This window comes from Macrobrachium nipponense, chromosome 47, assembly GCF_015104395.2.
Source record: "Macrobrachium nipponense isolate FS-2020 chromosome 47, ASM1510439v2, whole genome shotgun sequence".
Classification (NCBI taxonomy): domain Eukaryota; kingdom Metazoa; phylum Arthropoda; class Malacostraca; order Decapoda; family Palaemonidae; genus Macrobrachium; species Macrobrachium nipponense.
Window position 1 is genome coordinate 17,040,225 of NC_087222.1, and position 21,294 is coordinate 17,061,518.

General features: G+C 37.4%; 1 pseudogene; it reads right to left on the bottom strand.

The window, feature by feature from the left end:
• Positions 1-12,046: 12,046 nt before the first annotated feature.
• The window catches only part of LOC135204737 (zinc finger protein OZF-like), a 500,203-nt pseudogene continuing 490,955 nt past the window's right edge, over positions 12,047-21,294 (bottom strand).

Consider the following 21,294-nt stretch of genomic DNA (forward strand, 5'->3'; position numbering starts at 1 on the left):
CGATGTCCGATGTCCAATTCCCTTTTGAGATGTTCATTACCTGCCTTCTCTTTTATTAAGGCCGATCCATCATTTGACTCTTGTACCGGCAGTTGCTGCTATAAATTACACGTGACATATTCCAGTTTATTCTATGGTTATGTTCATTTATATGATTGAAAATAGCCGAGTTCTGTTTGTCCATACCTAACTGACCGTTTGTGTTGTATTAATCTCTGGGGAAGTGATTTACCTGTAAATCCGATGTAAGAAATTGGTCACAGTCCCCTGGCATGGGATCTCATATACCCCAGAGTCTTTGGGCGATGTCTTTTGTTGGACGTTAATCAGGGATTTGGCTAAGGTATTTGGGTAGGTAAATGCAAAAGGGTTGGATTTCCCAAGGGTGTGAGTTACTCTCTTAATCGTCTCCAGGTGGGGAATTTTTATTTTATTGTTGGGTGTGTCTCTGGTCTTGTCTTTAGTGGGGGTCGGTAGAAAATTACGTTTGCTTTTTGAATTGCTTTCTCAATTATATGGTCAGGATACTTTAAAGATGAAAGTTGCTTGCGAATTAGTCAAATTCTTTTTCCAGGAAATCTGGGGAACAAATTCGTAAGGCTCTTAAGAATAGGTTGCTAGCTAGACCTATCTTGATAGTATTGTCATGATAGCTAAAGTAGTGAATATAGAAAGTGAGAACGTTGGTTTTTCTGTATATGGTAAATTTGTATTCTGTCGTGTCTCTGATTATTAAAACATCAAGAAAAGGAATTTTGTTGTCTGTTTCCCATTCAACTTTAAATTTGATGCTGGGCACTAATGCGTTTAATTTGAGAGGAATTCATTAAAATTACCCCACTTATATCCCAAAATGTTAGTATGTCATCCACGTATCTCATCCACCACAGCATGTTTTTGGGTTTTTATTGCATTTATTACTGTAGTTTCAAAGTATTCCATGTACAGATTGGCTAAAATAGGACTTAAAGGACTACCATACTACACCCGAATTTTTGCTTGTAGAATGATTCCCCGATGAAAATACGTTATTAGATGCACATAATTCAACTAACTTTATTATTTTGTCAAGTGCCAAAGGGAAATGATCTGAATAGGGGGATAATTCCCTTAAAATGAAGAACGTCCCTGTACTGGTACTTTTGTGAATAGGGAGTCTACGTCAAGGCTTAAAAAGTTTTATGTTGTGAAGTGGTATATGTGCTTCTCTGAAATTTGTGACAAAAGTCTTCCGAATGTTTGATGTGACTGGGAGAAAAAGTGCCTAAAAAAGGAGAAAGGAGGCCAGCTAACCATTTAGAAATTTTGTAATTGAAAGCTCCGGCGCATGAAACGATGGTCTGAATGGAAAGATTGTCTTTGTGAGTTTTGGGAAGACCATAAAAGTAGGGTAATTTAGGATTAATTACTTTAAATTTCTCTAATAGTTCAATACTCTTTTTGTCTTGGCCAATTAATCTTACTTTCCGAAAAAATTCTGTGGGAACGTTCTGGAGGGGATTTTTCGTCAGTTTTTCGTAAGTATTTGTGTCGTAATAGGAGCTGGTTGATTTTGTCGAGGTAGAAGTCTTTGTCCCATTATTACAATTTTGCCGTCTTTGTCGGATCTACTTATTATAACATCTAACTTTTTTTAGCGAGTGGATGGCTATCATGAATCTGCGGGGAACAGGATATTTTCTTATGAAGGTCAGTTAAAGCATTTAGTAGCACTCCTTTTAAACATATCTCTTCACGGCTGTAGTTTTTTGTCAGATATGAATTTATACAAAAGCCACTATGAAGTCTAGGTTGTTTTTGCGGTCTGGCATTAGGGCAAAAGGATAAGCCTAAATTTAAAACTAAATGTTGATTTACAGTAAGGGGGGTGTTGGATAAGTTTAAAACTTTGTCTTGTTGTTCAAGATTATTTTCCATGCGCTATTATCTATTAGGTTATTTAACTTGCGTAAAAGTCTGTTGGAATGAGTCACGCTATTATAGGCAGCAATGTCGGAACAGAATGAAATCAGATACCTGTATACGTGGTCCGTAGTGAGGAGGCGAAGATTAGATTGAGTTCCATATATCACTCTGCGTAGCACGAAGATGTCGTCTTTCGTATTGGTGATTCTTTCTTCCAGGAAAATCTGTGTGATAGAGGGAAGGGGTTTGATTGCAGAGTCCATCTCCCGATCCGTACATTTTTGGAAGTACTTGTTCTTTGAGGCATTCTTCCAAAAAGTGTTTTTGGTTTTTCAGCCGGTGTAGTCTGTTCAGTTCTTTTTCAAACTTGCGGAAAACTGGCTTGACTTCTGGAAGTGAGTGAAGAATCGTGGGAAAGGAAATGGCGGTTTGAATTCCATAATGGGCTGACAATGACTGGTAAAAAGTGTTCTGTAACAACAGAAGTTCCATCTAATAAAAGGAGCCCATAAAAACACCAAAATGTAGAGAGAAAAGTACTATATTTCAGAGACTGCTGTCTCTCTCTTCAGGTATATGAATGAGAAAAGTTTACAGAAAAGGTGGTATTTTATACCAAAGAGATTCGTCCACAAGTAAGCCCAATTTAGGTCACCCCCGCTGATAATCTTCCTTTAATCTTCTAAGCGTTGGTTGAATGAACACTGCGTCGACGATGTCCGATGTCCAATTCCCTTTTTGAGATGTTCATTACCTGCTTCTCTTTTATTAAGGCCGATTCCATCATTTGACTCTTGTACGGGCAGTTGCTGCTATAAATTACACGTGACATATTCCAGTTTTATTCTATGGTTATGTTTCCATTTATATGATTGAAAAATAGCCGAGTTCTGTTGTCCAATACCTAACTGACCGTTTGTGTTGTATTAATCTCTGGGAAGTGATTTACCTGTAAATCGATGTAAGATTTGGTCCACAGTCCTGGCATGGATCTCATATACCCCAGAGTCCTTTGGGCGATGTCTTTTTGTTGGACGTTAATCATGATTTGGCTAGTATTTTGGGTAGGTAAATGCAAAAAGGGTTGGATTTCCCAGGGTGTGAGTACTCTCTTAATCGTCTCCAGGTGGGGAATTTTATTTTATTGTTGGGTGTGTCTCTGGTCTTGTCTTTAGGGGGTCGGTAAATTACGTTTGCTTTTTGAATTGCTTTCTCATTATATGGTCCAGGATACTTTAAAGATGAAAGTTTGCTTGCGAATTAGTTCAAATTCTTTTTCCAGGAAATCTGGGGAAAACAAATTCGTAAGGCTCTTAAGAAATAGGTTGCTAGCTAGACCTATCTTGATAGTATTGTCATGATAGCTAAAGTAGTGAATATATGAAGTGAGAACGTTGGTTTTTCTGTATATGGTAAATTTTGTATTCTGTCGTGTCTCTGATTATTAAAACATCAAGAAAAGGAATTTTGTTGTCTGTTTCCCATTCAACTTTAAAGTTTGATGCTGGGCACTAATGCGTTTTAATTTTGAGAGGAATTCATTAAAAATTACCCCACTTATTATCCCAAATGTAGTTTTATGTCATCCACGTATCTCATCCACAAGCATGTTTTTGGTTTTATTTGCATTTATTACTAGTTTCAAAGTATTCCATGTACAGATTGGCTAAAATAGGACTTAAAGGACTACCCATACTACACCCGAATTTTTTGCTTGTAGAATTATTCCCCGAATGAAAATACTTTATTAGATGCACATAATTCAACTAACTTTATTATTTTGTCAAGTGCAAACGGGAAATGATCTGAATAGGGGGATAAATTTTCCCTTAAAAACTGAGACGTCCTGTACTGGTACTTTTGTGAATAGGGAGTCTACGTCAAGGCTTAAAAAGAAAGTTTTTATGTTGTGAAGTGGTATATGGTGCTTCTCTGAATTTGTGACAAAAGTCTTCCGAATGTTTGATGTGACTGGGAGAAAAGTGCCTAAAAAAGGAGAAAGGAGGCCAGCTAACCATTTAGAAATTTTGTAATTGAAAGCTCCGGCTCATGAAACGATGGGTCTGAAGGAAGATTGTCTTTGTGAGTTTTGGGAAGACCATAAAAGTAGGGTAATTTAGGATTAATTACTTTAAAATTTCTCTATAGTTCAATACTCTTTTGTCTTGGCCAATTATCTTACTTTCCCCCCCGCAAAAAATTCTGTGGGAACGTTCTGGAGGGGATTTTTCGTCAGTTTTTTCGTAAGTAATTTGTGTCGCTAAGGCGGAGCTGGTTGATTTTGTCGAGGTAGAAGTCTTTGTCCATTATTACAATTTGCCGTCTTTGTCGGATCTACTTATTATAACATCTAACTTTTAGCGAGTGGATGGCTATCCATGAATCTGCGGGAACAGGATATTTCTTATGAAGGTCAGTTAAAGCATTTAGTAGCACTCCCTTTTTAACATATCTCTTCACGGGCTGTAGTTTTTGTCAGATATGAATTTATCAAAAGCCACTATGAGTCTGTGTTGTTTTTGCGGTCTGCATTAGGCAAAGGATAAGCCTAAATTTAAAACTAAATGTTGATTTACAGTAAGGGGGGGTGTTGGATAAGTTTTAAAAAACTTTGTCTTGTTGGGAAATCCAAACCCTTTTGCATTTTACCTACCCAAATACCTTAGCCAATCCCTGATTAACGTCCAACCAAAAGACAATCGCCCACAAAAAGACTCTGGGGTATATGAGATCCCCATGCCAGGACTGTGACAATCTTACCTCGGATTTACGGTAAATCACTTCCCCACCAAGATTAACACAAACAAACGGTCAGTTAGGTATGGACAACAGAACTCGGCTATTTTCAATCATATAAATGAACATAACCATAGAATAAACTGGAATATGTCCACGTGTAATTTATAGCAGCAACTGCCGGTACAAGAGTCAAATGATGGAATCGGCCTTAATAAAATAGAAGCAGGTAATGAACATCTCAAAATGGAATTGGACATCGGACATCGTCGACGCAGTGTTCATTCAACCAACGCTTAAGAAGATTAAAGGAAGATTATCAGCGGGGGTGACCTAAATTGGCTTACTTGTGGACGAATCTCTGGTATAAATAACCCACCTTTTCTGTAAACTTTTCTCATTCATATACCTGAAGAGAGAGACAGCAGTCTGAAAATATAGTACTTTTTTCTCTCTACATTTTGGTGTTTTTTATGGGCTCCTTTTATTAGATGGAATTCTGTTGTTACAGAAACACTTTTACCAGTCATTGTCAGCCCATTATGGAATTCAACTGCCTTTCCACGATTCTTCACTCACTTCCAGAAGTCAAATCCAGTTTTTCCGCAAGTTTGAAAAAAGAACTGAACAGACTACAACCGGCTGAAAAACCCAAAAACAACTTTTTGGAGAATGCCTCAAAGAACAAAGTACTTCCAAAAATGTTACGGATTCGGAGATGGACTCTGCATCAAACCCCTTCCCTCTATCACACAAGATTTCCTGAAGAAGAATCACCAATACGAGAAACGACATCTTCGTGCTACGCAGAGTGATATATGGAACTCAATCTAATCTTCGCCTCCTCACTACGGACCAACGTTATACAGGTATCTGATTTCATTCTGTTCCGACATTGCTGCCTATAAATAGCGTGACTCATTTTCCAACACTTTTTACGCAAAGTTAAATAACCTAATAGATAATAGCGCATGGAATAATCTTTGAACAACAAGACAAAGTTTTTAAACTTATCCACACCCCCCTTACTGTAAATCAACATTTAGTTTTAAATTAGGCTTATCCTTTGCCTAATGCCAGACCGCAAAAACAACCTAGACTTCATAGTGGCTTTTGATATTCATATCTGACAAAAACTACAGCCGTGAAGAGATATGTTTAAAAGGCTGCTACTAAATGCTTTAACTGACCTTCATAGAAAATATCCTGTTCCCCGCAGATTCATGATAGCCATCACTCGCTAAAAAAGTTAGATGTTATAATAAGTTAGATCCGACAAAGACGGCAAAATTGTAATAATGGACAAAGACTTCTACCTCGACAAAATCAAACCAGCTCCTTAGCGACACAAATACTTACGAAAAAACTGACGAAAAATCCCCTCCAGAACGTTCCCACAGAATTTTTTTCGGAAAGTAGATTAATTGGCCAAGACAAAAGAGTATTGAACTATTAGAGAATTTAAAGTAATTAATCCATAAATTACTACTGTATGGTCTTCCCAAAACTCACAAAGACAATCTTCCATTCAGACCCATCGTTTCATGCGCGGAGCTTTCAATTACAAATTTCTAAATGGTTAGCTGGCCTCCTTTCTCCTTTTTAGGCACTTTTTCTCCCAGTCACATTCATTCGGAAGACTTTTGTCACAAATTCAGAGAAGCACATATACCACTTCACAACATAAAACTTTTAAGCCTTGACGTAGACTCCCCTATTCACAAAAGTACCAGTACAGGACGTTTCTTCAGTTTTTAAGGGAAAAATATCCACCCCCTAATTCAGATCATTTCCCGGGGGGGGGGGGGGGGGGTTTTGGGCACTTGACAAAAAATAATAAAAGTTAAGTTGAATTATGTGCATCTAATAACGTATTTTCATTCGGAATCATTCTAACAAGCAAAAAATTCGGGTGTATATGGGTAGTCCTTAAGTCCTATTTTTAGCCAATCTGTACATGGAATACTTTGAAACTACAGTAATAAATGCAATAAAACCCAAAAACATGCTGTGGATGAGATACGTGGATGACATACTAACTTTTGGGATAATAAGTGGGGTAATTTTAATGAATTCCTCTCAAAATTAAACGCATTAGTGCCCAGCATCCAAAATTTAAAGTTGAATGGGAAACAGACAACAAATTCCTTTTTCTTGATGTTTTAATAATCAGACACGACAGAATACAAATTTACCATATACAGAAAACCAACGTTCTCACTTTCAATATATTCCTACTTTAGCTATCATGACAATACTATCAAGATAGGTCTAGCTAGCAACCCTATTCTAAGAGCCTTACGAATTTGTTCCCCAGGATTTCCTGGAAAAAGAATTTGAACTAATTCGCAAGCAACTTTCATCTTTAAAGTATCCTGACCATATAAATTGAGAAAGCAATTCAAAAAGCAAACGTAATTTTCTACCGACCCCCTAAAGACAAGAGACCCAGACACACCCAACAATAAAAATAAAAATTCCCCACCTGGAGACGATTAAGAGAGTAACTCACACCCTTGGGAATCCAACCCTTTTGCATTTACCTACCCAAATACCTTAGCCACAAATCCCCTGATTTAACGTCCAACAAAAGACATCGCCCAAAGACTCTGGGGGTATATGAGATCCCATGCAAGGACTGTGACAATCTTACATCGGATTTACAGGTAAATCACTTGCCCAGAGATTAATACAACACAAACGGTCAGTTAGGTATGGACAACAGAACTCGGCTTTTTCAATCATATAAAATGAACATAACCATAGAATAAACTGGAATATGTCACGTGTAATTTATAGCAGCAACTGCCGGTACAAGAGTCAAATGATGGAATCGGCCTTAATAAAAGAGAAGCAGGTATGAACATCTCAAAAGGGAATTTGACATCGAACATCGTCGACGCAGTGTTCATTCAACCCAAACGCTTAAGAAGATTAAAGGAAGATTATCGGCGGGGGGTGACCTAAATTGGCTTACTTGTGGACGAATCTCTTGGTATAAATACCACCTTTTCTGTAAACTTTTCTCATTCATATACTGAAGAGAGAGACAAGCAGTCTCTGAAATATAGTACTTTTCTCTCTACATTTTGGTGTTTTTTATGGGCTCCTTTTATTAGATATATATATATATATATATATATATATATATAACTATATATATCTATATATATATATATATATTAATATAATATATATGAAAACCACAGCGTTTAAGAATATTCAAAGTGTCAGGACTATTCACCATTTGTTTACAATATTGACCCCCTCAAATAAAATGTTTTTTTTAAAACAACTAGCAGCATCTTGTAACTATACAGAATAATTCATCTGTGAATTTAAAGTAGGTCTCATTAGTAAAATATTTTCTCGTTTTTATATAACAAGATAGATTATGGAAATCATGAAGGCTCATTACCTATCGGGTGATCAGTGGAAATTACAGAAATCCTTAATAAAATATGTATGATAATAGGTAATGGTAGTTTTTAACAAATCACATAACTAAACCCTTTTGATACCGTAAGAAGTTAAAGCTTAAAAAATCGTAATTTTATAATACACGTAAATATTTATAAAAATTCACCTCACTGAGACTATTTATGAATTTATACTCGTTTACCTCAAAATCATCTGTCTGCTATGTGGTCGTCCCGCTGGGAATTAAAAAAAAAACTTGTTTTTAAGCTTAAAAGTCTATAAATACTGTACGTTTTTAAATTTTTAGGGGATTTCTTTATATACAAAAAGATATATATAAACACTAACTTCACACAGTTTCTGGTAACTGAGGCAGCGGATGAATTTCCCGATGGAATGAGAACGACAGTAATTCTGTCGAAACCTGATTGATGGCGAAGTGGAAGTGGAGACCAATCAAGTGGTAGGAATGAAGGGTGAGAGAGATAGCAGTTGGAAGAAGACCAGAGCGAACTGGGAGGCATCAAATGAATTAGGAAAATCCACCTTCAAAGACACCAATGGAAATATAAAGGAGTAGATACTCATTTCGTTTCTTTATCTAATTTTCTTCTGTCTGGGTTCTTTTCTTCAGCTTTTTAATTCATACAGAATCGTTTCCTCTATTCGTCTTCCTTAGTCTACGCTGATTATTGGAAGCATCATTTCCTTTGTTTGACTTATTTTCAGCTCGAAATAAGGAGAAAATCCACCTTCAAATAATATGTCAATTGAAATAGCAGGTAAACACTTTATTCGGTTAACCTTAAAACGGGCCATTTTCAGCTTTTAATTACTGTAGAATTTTTCCTTAGTAATTTATGTAGATTCTAGAAGCATAAGTTCCTTCATGTAGTGAGGGTTTTTAACTTTGAAATACGGAAACTATCGTCAAAACGAGGAGAGAGAGAGAGAGAGAGAGAGAGAGAGGAGAGAGAGAGAGAGAGATGATATTCCTGACCCAGTACACAAATGAGTTTCAGGTGCTACGAGAATTTTAGCTTTATACATACATTTGGACACATTCAACTGTCCTGTCACAGGTCAAACGTCTTAATTCTAATGTTCCTGTTAATATCAACGATACTAGTTGAAGGTCAAGTATGACAGAGCCTGAGGGAAGACTACAAGAAGTCCAGGAACCAACAGGCGATGGGAGAAACAGTTCACTTGTCCATTGTGCAAGTTTAATGACGGGTAGTAAGTAACGGCTCTGTTGCCGAAGAACCTCCATGCATAAGTCAGTTATTATGTAGTCATTTTAAAAGGACTTTAGTCTTGAATTGTGCAAATTATGTTGAAACTCAAGGGAAAAGCTTCTCTACAATAATTGCCTACTTTGGTTAGGCCCTCCGTTCCATTCGACTTAACAAGAGGGCCATAATATGGCTTTGTAATATGTACCTTATTCCAACGCTTGACCTTCCACACAGCTTTGTTCACAAAGACCAACTAGACCAGTGACACTAGTGGTTAAATGAAGGTTAGGACAGTGAAACTAAAGTCCCAACATTTAGTTATTCCGTAAATTAGCATATCAATATCCACTAGCGATTATATTTACCACCTAGTAAAGTGACAAGGGTTGCCTTTGTCACCCGTATGGCAAGGGATAATAAGTAGCTTTAAATGTTATAAATGTAATAACCCCAAGAACTTAAAATCTCTAACAAGATACAACTTGGTTTCATCTGGACATTCAGATCAGGTCTCCAGGGGTCTAGAATTATTTGTGGCTTATTACTGCATATCGAGCTGCTGTCAATATGCCTTCAACCATACCTTCAGCTATTTGGGATAATAGTAGGTACATGAACTAGGCATTGATAACTTCCCCTTCAACTCAAGTATGCAGAAACCAAGCATCAAGATTAACTCAGTCTTTGAGAAATCTTCAGGTAAGAGAAGAAGTCTGCCTCTGATGGATTGATCAGAGTAATACAGAGACTGCTATTCAGCCGCCAGACTTCTGGGCTTTATCGAATGAGGGAAGAGACGTAACCCCACACAAACTCATACTGGGATGAATCTGAGAGTTAAAAGACAGTAAGGCAAATATAAGCAGAGGGTTTGTCTTATTGTTAGGGACCTCCCCTTGCAAGAGAAAGGGGCAATTGCTTCTTTACTCTATAAAGATAAATAGAATGGTTGCTCCATTGCATAAATTCACTGGATCGGTCGACAGTTCCAGCATGTGATGGCCAGATCCACTCTCCACCCGAAGGAGGAAAAGGCTGAAGGGGCGGAGAGGCAGAGAACCAAGTCACTCCCTCATTCATTCTCCCATCTCCACAACTGCACATCGAAGCAAGATGCAACCTTGTCCCAATAAAACAGCCGGGTTAGCTACACAATTTGTTGAGCAGCCACCACAGGTCCAAAGGAGTAGTTAGCACAGTCATTTCTTTTAGAGGTTAACCACCAGCTACAGAATCGTTAGGCTTGCAGTTTGAATTAAGAGGTAGCTACCTACTAAGGTAGTCAGTTTCAAACTTCTCCCTCATACCAAGGATGTGTTTGTTGCTTTTGTAATATTCTGTTTTTATCCAGACTTTTTCAACTGATTCTCTTTACCAAAGAAAATAATCCTGCAAAGTGAATAGTATAGTCATCTATACAATTCGCCAAAGGGCAGCTGTTATGTGAATGAAGTTGGTGCATTGGGACCAACAAGAAAAATGCACTTCAATTGGGAAGAGGTGCACTGGGTCCAAATACCCGGTGCATTCAGACCACATCATGGTGCATTCATTCACTTTTGGCAGTGTAGAATATTATTCTGTTATTATTTAAGTTTTAATGAGGTCAAATGAAAAATTTTATGTATAAAATTTTTGTATTATTTATCAATATTTTCAAAAGTTTATACAATGAAATGAAGTAAAAAAAAAAAAAAGGTTTAATCTAATCAGAATAACACATTACTTTAGTCATTTACATAACTAGTCTAGTCTTCTCCACACTTCAGACTGGTTAACCTAAAACAAAATATTAAACAGTCCACTGTATTTAGTGAGCTAATACAAATGCTGTTTCACATTCTTTGTAGAAGATTAAAACCAAGAACATATAAAAAATAATCAAATAAAACTGCACCTAAATTTCATTGAAGTTTAATGAAGATATCAATCCTTTCTATTTCCACTAAGAATAACATTTCATGGAAATATTCAAGCTTACAACTACATATACAAGTGCATATATGCACAACGCTGAATAACAAGAGCAAGAAAACCATGTCAGCCAAAGACAATACTAATTCTTTATTTGGAAATCATACAAAAAATACACCGGAACTAGAAAAGTGGAGAAGGCAAAGGAAAATTTCTTAACTTAACACTGTGCAGTATTCAATTAGAAAAATTGAGAGAAAAAACTAAAAGTCATTTATTTCACCTTTGCATAAAGGTTAAACAACCATTTTGCATCAAATTCACTCTGGCCAAAATACTTTGGCTCTGCCTTGACTTCTAATAAAGAATCGGCAAATGAAGAGCCTTCATCTGCATTTTCACTGAGACCCTCCAGATTCTCCTTCTCCTCTTTGAGTAACAGCAATGATGATGGTCATGAACTGGATCTTTTTATCGCCCCTTAGGTTGCTGTTGCCTTTTTTTTCTAGAGATTTTGCAGCCAAGTTCACAATAATCATCTCCACATCAAGTGCAACTTACTTTGGGGTGCAAAACATTAACAAATCTGTCAGTGCAACTGAATATCCTCTCTGATGAGTGACTTTGCTTGTGCATTTTGATACAAGAATGACATCTTTCTTGAGTTAACACATTCATTCTAAGATGAAACCTAATACAAAAAAAAAAAAAAAAAAAAAAAAAAAAAGACTTCTTGGAAACTAAGTGCAGATACAAGGATATGACTTCTTTCTAACATGAGTTTTTCACACACCTTTTGAGACACCTTCATTCAAACAGACAAAGCAATAAGTCAAGTTAAATAAAATCATGAAATAAAAACTACCTGGACAGAGATTAAGCAAACAGTTTCTGTCTAGTGTAAATTCTTGTCTTCAAGCAGAAGAGAAGTGGTGAGAGGCTGTCACCCTGGAATATTCCTCTTTGAATTTTTATGTCTGGAATTACTATCTGGCCCTCAGTGCTATTTTAGAGAGAGTGGTCTTCCACTTATCTGTACTGCCAGGAAAGAACTTATTTCCTTATTGATGTTATATAGTTCCAAATATTTGAGTATCCAGGTGTGCCTTCTTGTAATTTATCCAACCCATATTAAGATTCCTTTGTCTTTTCTTGCAATCTTCTAATATTGTTTTGTTTATTAGCAGTTGATATTTAGTGCCTAGTTTGTTTCTTGTGCATCTCTTTCGTTCTTTTTCCATATATTTGACTTGATCTAGGTGTTCACAGATCTCGTCTGCGATGACTCATGTGAGCCATTTGTAGGTTGTTGGTAGGAAGCAGATGGCCCTATATTTGTTTGGGAGCTCAGCCACGGAGCTTTTAGGGAGAAGGTTGGTATTTCTTGTTGTGAGCCACTCTGGTGATTCTTCTTCTCCTCTTACTATTCTTGAGAAGGCTTGCATATAAATGTGGTGTAGAGCTGTGATCTTTTTTGAGAGAAATTTGGGATCTTGTCTATTACTGTTATCTTGAAATTATTATATTCTTTTATTGTCTTTGTTACTTTTTTTATGGTGAACCTGATTGGTGGTATTTGCTGTTTCTAGCTGTTCTTCTGCCTAATGGTGTCAATCCATGAATTCTCTTGGTGTTGTCTGGGGTCTTCAAACAGTGGCTTCCAAAATCTCTCTAGGTCTTTCTTGCTCAGTGGTGTTCGTACCTACACTGTTTCTTTCGTCATCTTTCTATACACAATCTTTGGATTGTCACCAAACTCCCTATTTATCTGTTTTACTGTTATCTTCTGTTGTTTGTTTCCTATTTGTGCAGCTAGGGCCTTTATATTGGCTTGGTGTTCTGCCAGTTTCCCACTCATATGTTCATCCCCTATTCTGTATTTTTTCTTTATTTTCCTTATTTTCTTGAGATTTTGTGAGCGATTTTGATCTCTCATATAGTTGGTCATTTGAGAGATCTCTGCCTTAACTAGTTTATTTGATCATGTTGTGTCTTTTTCCTCTCCAGTATGCAACCTCATATGACATCTAAGATGTGATTTCTGGGAGAATGCTTTCCCACATTCGTTGCACATGAATGGCTTCTCTCCAGTGTGGATTCTCATATGATCTGTAAGAGTTGATTTCAGGGAAAATGCTTTCCCACATTCTTTGCACATGAATGGCTTCTCTACGGTATGCAACCTTATATGACGTGTAAGATTTGATTTATGGGAAAATGATTTCCCACATTCATTGCACATGAATGGCTTCTCTCCAGTATGCAATCTCATATGACTTGTAAACTTGGTTTTCTGGGAAAATGCTTTTCCCCCATTCATGCACCATATATGGCTTCTCTCTAGTATGCAATCTCATATGACTTGTAAGACCTGGTTTCTGGGAAAATGCTTTCCCACATTCATTGCACATATATGGCTTCTCTCCAGTATGGATACTCATATGACTTGTAAGACCTGGTTTCTGGGAAAATGCTTTCCCACATTCCTTGCACATATATGTCTTCTCTCCAGTATGCAATCTCATATGACATGAAAGACCTGATTTCTGGGAAAATGCTTTCCCACATGCCTTGCACATATATGGCTTCTCTCCAGTATGCAATCTCATATGATATGTAAGATTTGATTTATGGGAAAATGCTTTCCCACATTCTTTGCACATGAATGGCTTCTCTCCAGTGTGGATTCTTATATGATATGTAAGATGATCTTTCCTTGGAAATGCTTTCCCACATATGTTGCACATGAATGGCTTCTCTCCTGTATGGATACTCATATGACTTGTAAGATGTGGTTTCTGAGAAAATGCTTTCCCACATTCCTTGCACATAAATGGCTTCTCTCCAGTATGGATTCTCATATGAACTATAAGATTATGTTTCAAGGAAAATGCTTTCCCACAGTCACTGCATATGAATTTATTGCTGGTAGGATTTGTGATATAATTTGTAAGATTAATTTTCTCGCAAAATGCTTTCTCACAGTCAGTTGATCTGAAAGGCTTCTCTCCATTGTGACTATTTCTTCTTTCTTGTTTTACTTCCTTTTTGCAAGTTTGTGGATGTTTTTCATTCACTGTTGAATTCATTTCATATGAATATTCATCATCTTCATTAGACTCATAGAATTCCTCTGGCTCTATTTTGATGTCCATCAATGGATCCAGGGACAAAAAGTCTTCATCACTGGTTCCACTAAAGGCAGCCAAGTTGCTGTTTTCTTGATTTATGGAAGGTAGTGATAATGCACCTTCAGTTTCACTTTTCAAAGGAAATTCTAAAGAATGTTCTGGATTCATTTTAGCCTTATGTCCTGTCCTGTTCTGTAATGACAATATGTTCAATTCACTACTCTTATCACAGAATTCTTTACAAATAATTACTCAATTAATCTGTTAGAAATGAAATTCAATATCTTGAAGGACTATAACCAGATTTCACTGCTGATGTATGAATCTAATATTCAAAACAACTTTTACTTATTGTTTAAATTTGTTAAATGCACGTACAATGATTCACTGTTGTCTCAAACACTTTAAGAGTTGCTATTGGTAATGTTCCATGTAGTACCATTAAACAACATGCATTTTCCCAAAATCCTGATGCTAATCAAAACTGACGAAGGAAGGAAGATTCTTCTGAGGGAGAATCTGAAATTAAATGAATGTAACACAGAATTAGGAAACATAATGCCAGAACTGAAGCAGCAAATTAATAAATCAAATTCAATTCAGGTTCTCATAAAGGTCTCAGGCCGATTAACAAAGCGTGCATTTGATAGTTCTATCCAAACATGAATACAATCCTACCAAACGTTGTCCAGACACAGCATCAAAACATTCCTGAGGCAACAATGCAACAACAGATTAACAGTTAAATTATGACTGCCCAGCACCACCTCGCATCTGTAAACCTTCTTAGCTTGACATTACAATATAAATTACTTATGAACATATCTTATTAAAAATTCAAAGGCCAAGAATAGAAAATGCAAGAGACCAGCATAAGAGTTTTGTGGGGTAACAGCAGGAAGGGTACAGTACACAGCAAATGCTTAATTATATGTGACCCAGCTATACATAACACCATATTATTCCACAGATGCGGTAGATAATAATAAGAAAAAATAGTAAGGGTAAATTGAGTAGTAATTTGAAGAGAGATGAAAGTTTTCAAATTAGTTTCACTGATTGTTATTGTGGATACAATGCATGAGTAGCTAATATGACCAGCGACACTGATGACGGTCTTGGAAGGTATGTGCTGCTACATTTCTTCAAATATGACATTGTTTTCAGAACTAAATGAACCAGAGCTTTTTATGAAGGAGAATCTTTCAATTCATGTTGGAAATGGGTTAACTGATGGTTAAAAAGAGTGAGTAAGGGAATTCCCCTCACTCATATGCCATCACCGAACACTTCTTGTTTTGGCCTGATGAACAAAGAGGGGTGGCTTTGATGGTAGATGATATAAGGTTTTGGTTTGCATACCTATGAAAATTTCATATTACAGCATTTCCTCGATTAGTGTATCTGCATATGCATGGGTTGCGACTTGGCAATATATTCGCATTTAACTGCAGCCCTACCAAAATCTACATGAATGTATGCATACATAAATAAAATGAATACATTAAAAAGCCTTTTTGGTTTTCAATGCTGCAAAAGTGGAATGATTACAATTTTTTTTAAAGTACTTTGTATTTTTCCTAATATACAAACCTGAAGGTCTTTACATATGGCTATAATTGCAGTGCAAGCTGGGAAAACAGCTGTTTAACTTTAAATAAACTGGTTAACTATCAACAGTAGGGTGGGAGTCCCACCCACTCCTATCCTTATGCTTCACTTTAACCTTTTGGCTCAGGTAGTAGAATGAGGGGTGGCTCGAGGTGGGCAATGTTGATAGATTGTTCTTAACAAATAGAATCCTACGGTCTTTACATATGGAGAATTACTTGTTGGTGGAAGGATTCTGAGTAAATCTCTGAAGTGACTGGTACCTCAATTCACCAGGGCCTCCTTCCTGGTCATGTAGAGCAGAGGAAGGAGTCCCGTGCAACTGACATGTTGAGCTTATGTGATGTCAGCTGTCAGACTTCTGGGCCTTTCGAATTAATGGGCATGTAATGTATAGCTTCATTGATTCAAAAAGGTTTTGGAGGAACCTATAGTGTTTTGCTTTATTGTCAGTCCCTCTCTCCCTTTGCTAGAGAGAGGGGATGGACATTCATCTATTAATCTACAGACTTCTAGATTATAGACAGGGCACAGTACTTAGTTATTTAGCTCACCTGCATCGCACACCCATTTAGCATATAACGGTTTGCCAACCTTCCCTCTGCCCTACAGGTGAGGAAGGGTATAAAAAGAGAAAGGGAGGAGGAGGCCAGTCACTCACTCACACACTCTCTTTGTAACTCAGAACACCTTAGGCGAGATGCTACCTGTCCCTCTAGGGGAGCTGGGTGAGCTACACAACTTGTTAAGCAGACATCACAGGAAGGAAAAGGTGTCCATGGACCCATGGGCAACATCCCGAAGGTAGAAGGATGTGAATGTGGTCTTTCCTGAACACACTCCCACCCTTAGTACTATTAGAACTGACAGGTTCTTCCAGAATGCGAGGGACAGACCATGCCCCCAACCTTCTAAGCTCTTACTCAGAAAGTACTCTTATCTACCTTGTCAGAAGTAGAGTATGCTCCTTTGATTTTCTCACAACTCCAGAAAGAAACCATTTTCTTGGACACCTCTTCCTTGGTCGAGCCAGTACTAACAAAGCGTCATCGACATTGAGGACGGAGATGTCAAAATCTCTTTAGATAGCACCACAACACTCGAACTGGACACAGTAGCATATTGTCTTGATCACTACCAGCAAAGTCCTCTATGAAGGGGATCAAAAAGAACTTGAATATGGTGTCAGGGACCGACGGATTCTGAGTCTTTGCTACGAATTCTGGGACAAACTAGAGCAGGGGTTCTCAAAGTGGTCAATATCAACCCCCAAGGGTTAATAGGACCTGGTCGATGAATAGTCAGGGGGTCAAAAGGGTCGATGAATAACTTACGGGTCAGTGAATTAAATTACATATACTCAAATATCTAAAGTTCTGAATATATTTTCTTACTATGTGTTATATTTTTATCATACTGCATTTCAAGTACTAAACTAATAATTCTCAAATTGGATTTGACATTGGTGTTTTTACTTTTTTTTTCTTTTCTTGAATTATTTAATGCTAGTCTAGGGGGTCGATAGAAAAATTAAAACTTCATTGGGTCGAGGAATTAAGGAGTTTGAGAACCCCTGAACTAGAGCGTGACAGATCCTCATCCCTTCTAGTGTTCAACATCGAAGGAAAGTCCATGATGTTCACAAAATCTCTTTGCCAATGCCAAGGTAAGCAAGAACACAATCCTGAAGGTCAGATCCCTGTCTGACGACTCTCGTAAAGGCTAGGGTGCACAAGTCAGGCTCTGTAAGGCAAGAGTCACATCCCACTCAGGGGACTGAATTCCCAGGGAGGGCAAAACTGTTTGAAGCTTCTCAACAGCATGGAGATCTCCACAAGAAAGAGAAATTGACACTCTTTAAGCAAAGGATTAATCCAAGGGCAACTCTGTAGCTCCTGACAGCTGTGACAGCGAAGAAAGACAAGAATGTCTGCTACCTGCTGAAGAGGAGATCCTACCAGAGAGATATCCCATCAATGACACCAATCACAGAAGACGACCCATTTCCCCTAGTACACAGCTGCTGAAGATTTACAAAGGTATCCAGAAATCTTGGTCATTGTGTGACGAGAAAAAACCTCTAGCTCACAGGAGATGGTGGATAGTCTCCAGGCATGAAGTGACAGTTCTCTCACAGCCTGGCGATACCTCTATGAGCGGCTGGTACAGCAGGTTGTGCCAAGGGGGAATCTCTCTTGGTACCCAGGAAAGTAGAGCTAGCAGGTCCAGATACCACTCAGCATGTGGTCACTTGGGAGCTAGCAGGGTCATCCTGAGATTAGGGGTGGCATGACCCTGTTGATCACCCAATGAATCAGACAAAATAGAGGAAAAGTGTAGGCCTTGGAGATTGTCCCATGGGTGTTGTAAAGCCTCTCCTATTACTGCCCCTGGCACAAAAGAACAGAACACCAGGAGCTTTACATTGTGCCAGGTTGCAAAGAGGCCCTATGTCTGGACCCTGGCAACGGAGCACGTCTGCCGCTCTGTTCTGGTTCCCCAGGATTTACCCGACTGACAGATCTACTGAGTGTGCTGCTGCCCACTCGCGAACCTGCACCACCAACATGTGTAGCAGAAGGGAATGTAATTCGTCTGCTTGTTGACCTGCACCAATACTGTACAGTTGTATTGTTGATATACCACCTTGAGATCCAGAATATTGATGTGAAGGTGAATGAAACCAGCAACGAAAGTTGTTTGCGAATTAGTTCAAATTCTTTTTCCAGGAAATCTGGGGAACTTTTTCATAAGGCTCTTAAGAACATTGCTGAATTCGCAAAAACTTTCATCTTTAAAGTATCCTAACCATATAATTGAGAAAGCAATTCACAAAGCAAACATAATTTTCTACCGACCCCCTCAAAACAAGACCAAAGAGACACCCAACAATAAAATAAAAATTCCTCACCTGGACAGGATTAAAACAGTGACTCAGACTCTTGGAAAATCTAACCCTTTTGCATTTACTTACCCAAACACCTTAGCCAAATCCCATATTAACATCCAACAAAAGACATTCCCCAAGGCAACAGGGATTTATGAAATTCCATGCCAGGACTGTGACCAATCTTACATAGGATTTACAGGAAAATCACTTCCCCAGAGATAATGCAACACAGACGATCAGTTAGATATGGACAACAGAACTCAGCTATTTTCAACCATATAAATGAACATATTCAGAACTCAGCTATTTTCAACCATATAAATGAACATAACCATAGAATAAACTGGAATTTGTCACATATAATTTATAGCAGCAACTGCCAGTACAAGAGTCAAATGATGGAATCAGCCTTAATAAAGAGAGGCAGGTAATGAACATCTCAAAGAGCATGGTTTTTTCAGATGCGATCGACAAGGTTTTCATGCAACCAACGCTTAAAGAATATTAAAGGAAAGATTATCAGCGGGGGGTGGGGACCATACATTTATGTAATGTAATTATGTAGTTGCTTTATTTGATTGTGTATATAATATATCGTATATATATATATATAGATTAATATATTAATCTATATATATATATATAATAATATAATATTATATATATATATATATATATATATAGATATATATATATATATATATATTATATATACAGGCGGTCCCCGGCCTTTAACGAACGGTTCTGGCTTACCGACGTTCCGAGGTTACGACGCTTTTTCTTAAATATTCATGGAAAAATCCGTCCTGGGTTACGACGCTTGTTCCGAGGTTACAACGCTGACGCTTCCGACGCTCCGAGTTAACGACACTTTTAAAAAACACATACTATGATAAAAATCCTTTATAGTTTAGCACAGTATATTAATAAAAATAAGTTTCTGGTTAGATTACAACAAATATTTTGAGGTTATGATGATTTTCAACACTTTTTATGTCGTATTTTTCTATGTTTTTTAGTGACACCTCATATGCGGAACTAGTTTCCGAGCGAATGAATACATACTAGCTTGCGGTGCGCAAAGTTTACATATAACAGTCCAAAAGCGCAAATAATGAAAAAATCATTGCTTGTTTCCAGTAATAATAACAAAACGAAGTTTCTGGTTAGATTACAACGCAAATTCCAAGTATCCAAAGAGAGACATTTATCCAGTAATTTGATCAGAGAGAGAGAGAGAGAGAGAGAAGAGAGAGAGAGAGAGAGAGAGAGAGAGAGAGAGAGAGAGGCGTCTTCCCGACGCTCCGAGTTAAGGACAGAGAAGTGTTCGTTTCGTTAAACGGCCTCTGACTCATGCCAGTAAATGTTTTGTTGATACTAATAATATAAGCCTATTTAAAGATATGAAGTATCCAAAGAGACATTATCCAGTACACTGGAACCTTGACATACGAATTTAATTTGTTCTGTTACCATCGTCGTATATCAAAACAGTTGTATCTCAAAGCATTTTTTCCCATTTAAAATAATGTAATATGTATTAATCCGTTCTAGCGCTATGAAACCATACCTAAACACAGCTAAATTACATATAATATACACAATTTATACACAAATAAACGAGTAATAACACACAATTAAAAAAAGAAAGGAATTTTACTTATCACAACGAAAGATGACGTGAGGCCAGCAGGGGGAGGAGGTAGGGAAGGGTGGCAGGGAACAATTTGCTCTCTTTTTATTTACGTATGTACACTAATAACTACGTAATAAACACAAATGAAATAACATTGCTAAACTAATTTTTATTTATATTTTTTAATCCGTTCGTAGTTTAGAAATAATGGTGATGCCTTTGGAAGGTTTTTATAGCTTCCTTCTGCTTGATGATCGTGGATATTGTAGAAGGATTTCGACCATACTCGTTTGCCAAATCGACGATACGATCGCCACGTTCATGCTTTGCTATAATTTCATGTTTCGCTTCCATCGAAATAATTTTCTTGGGTTTTTTCTTATCACCTGCTTTGTCTTTAGCTTTGGGACCCATGGTTAATAATAAAATAGACAAAATAACACGAAAAATAGGCACAAATACAACGAACTAAACAACGACGTGTTAACGATGCAGCACCAACAAACAGACTGAACGCCATTTATCGGTCGCCTATACAACTATCACATCGTAAAATCGTATCTCAAATATTTCGTTGTAATATCAAAGCATATATTTTTCGCAAATTTTCTGTTGTATCTCAAAACATTCGTATATTAGGGCAATCGTACGTCAAGGTTCCAGTGTAATTTGATCAGAGAGAGAGAGAGAGAGAGAGAGAGAGAGAGAGAGAGAGAGAGAGAGAGAGAGAGAGAGAGAGAGAGAGAGAGAGACGTCTTGGCAACAATGGTCTCGGGGATTGACGTAACGTTTATTTTCTGAACAGATAGGACA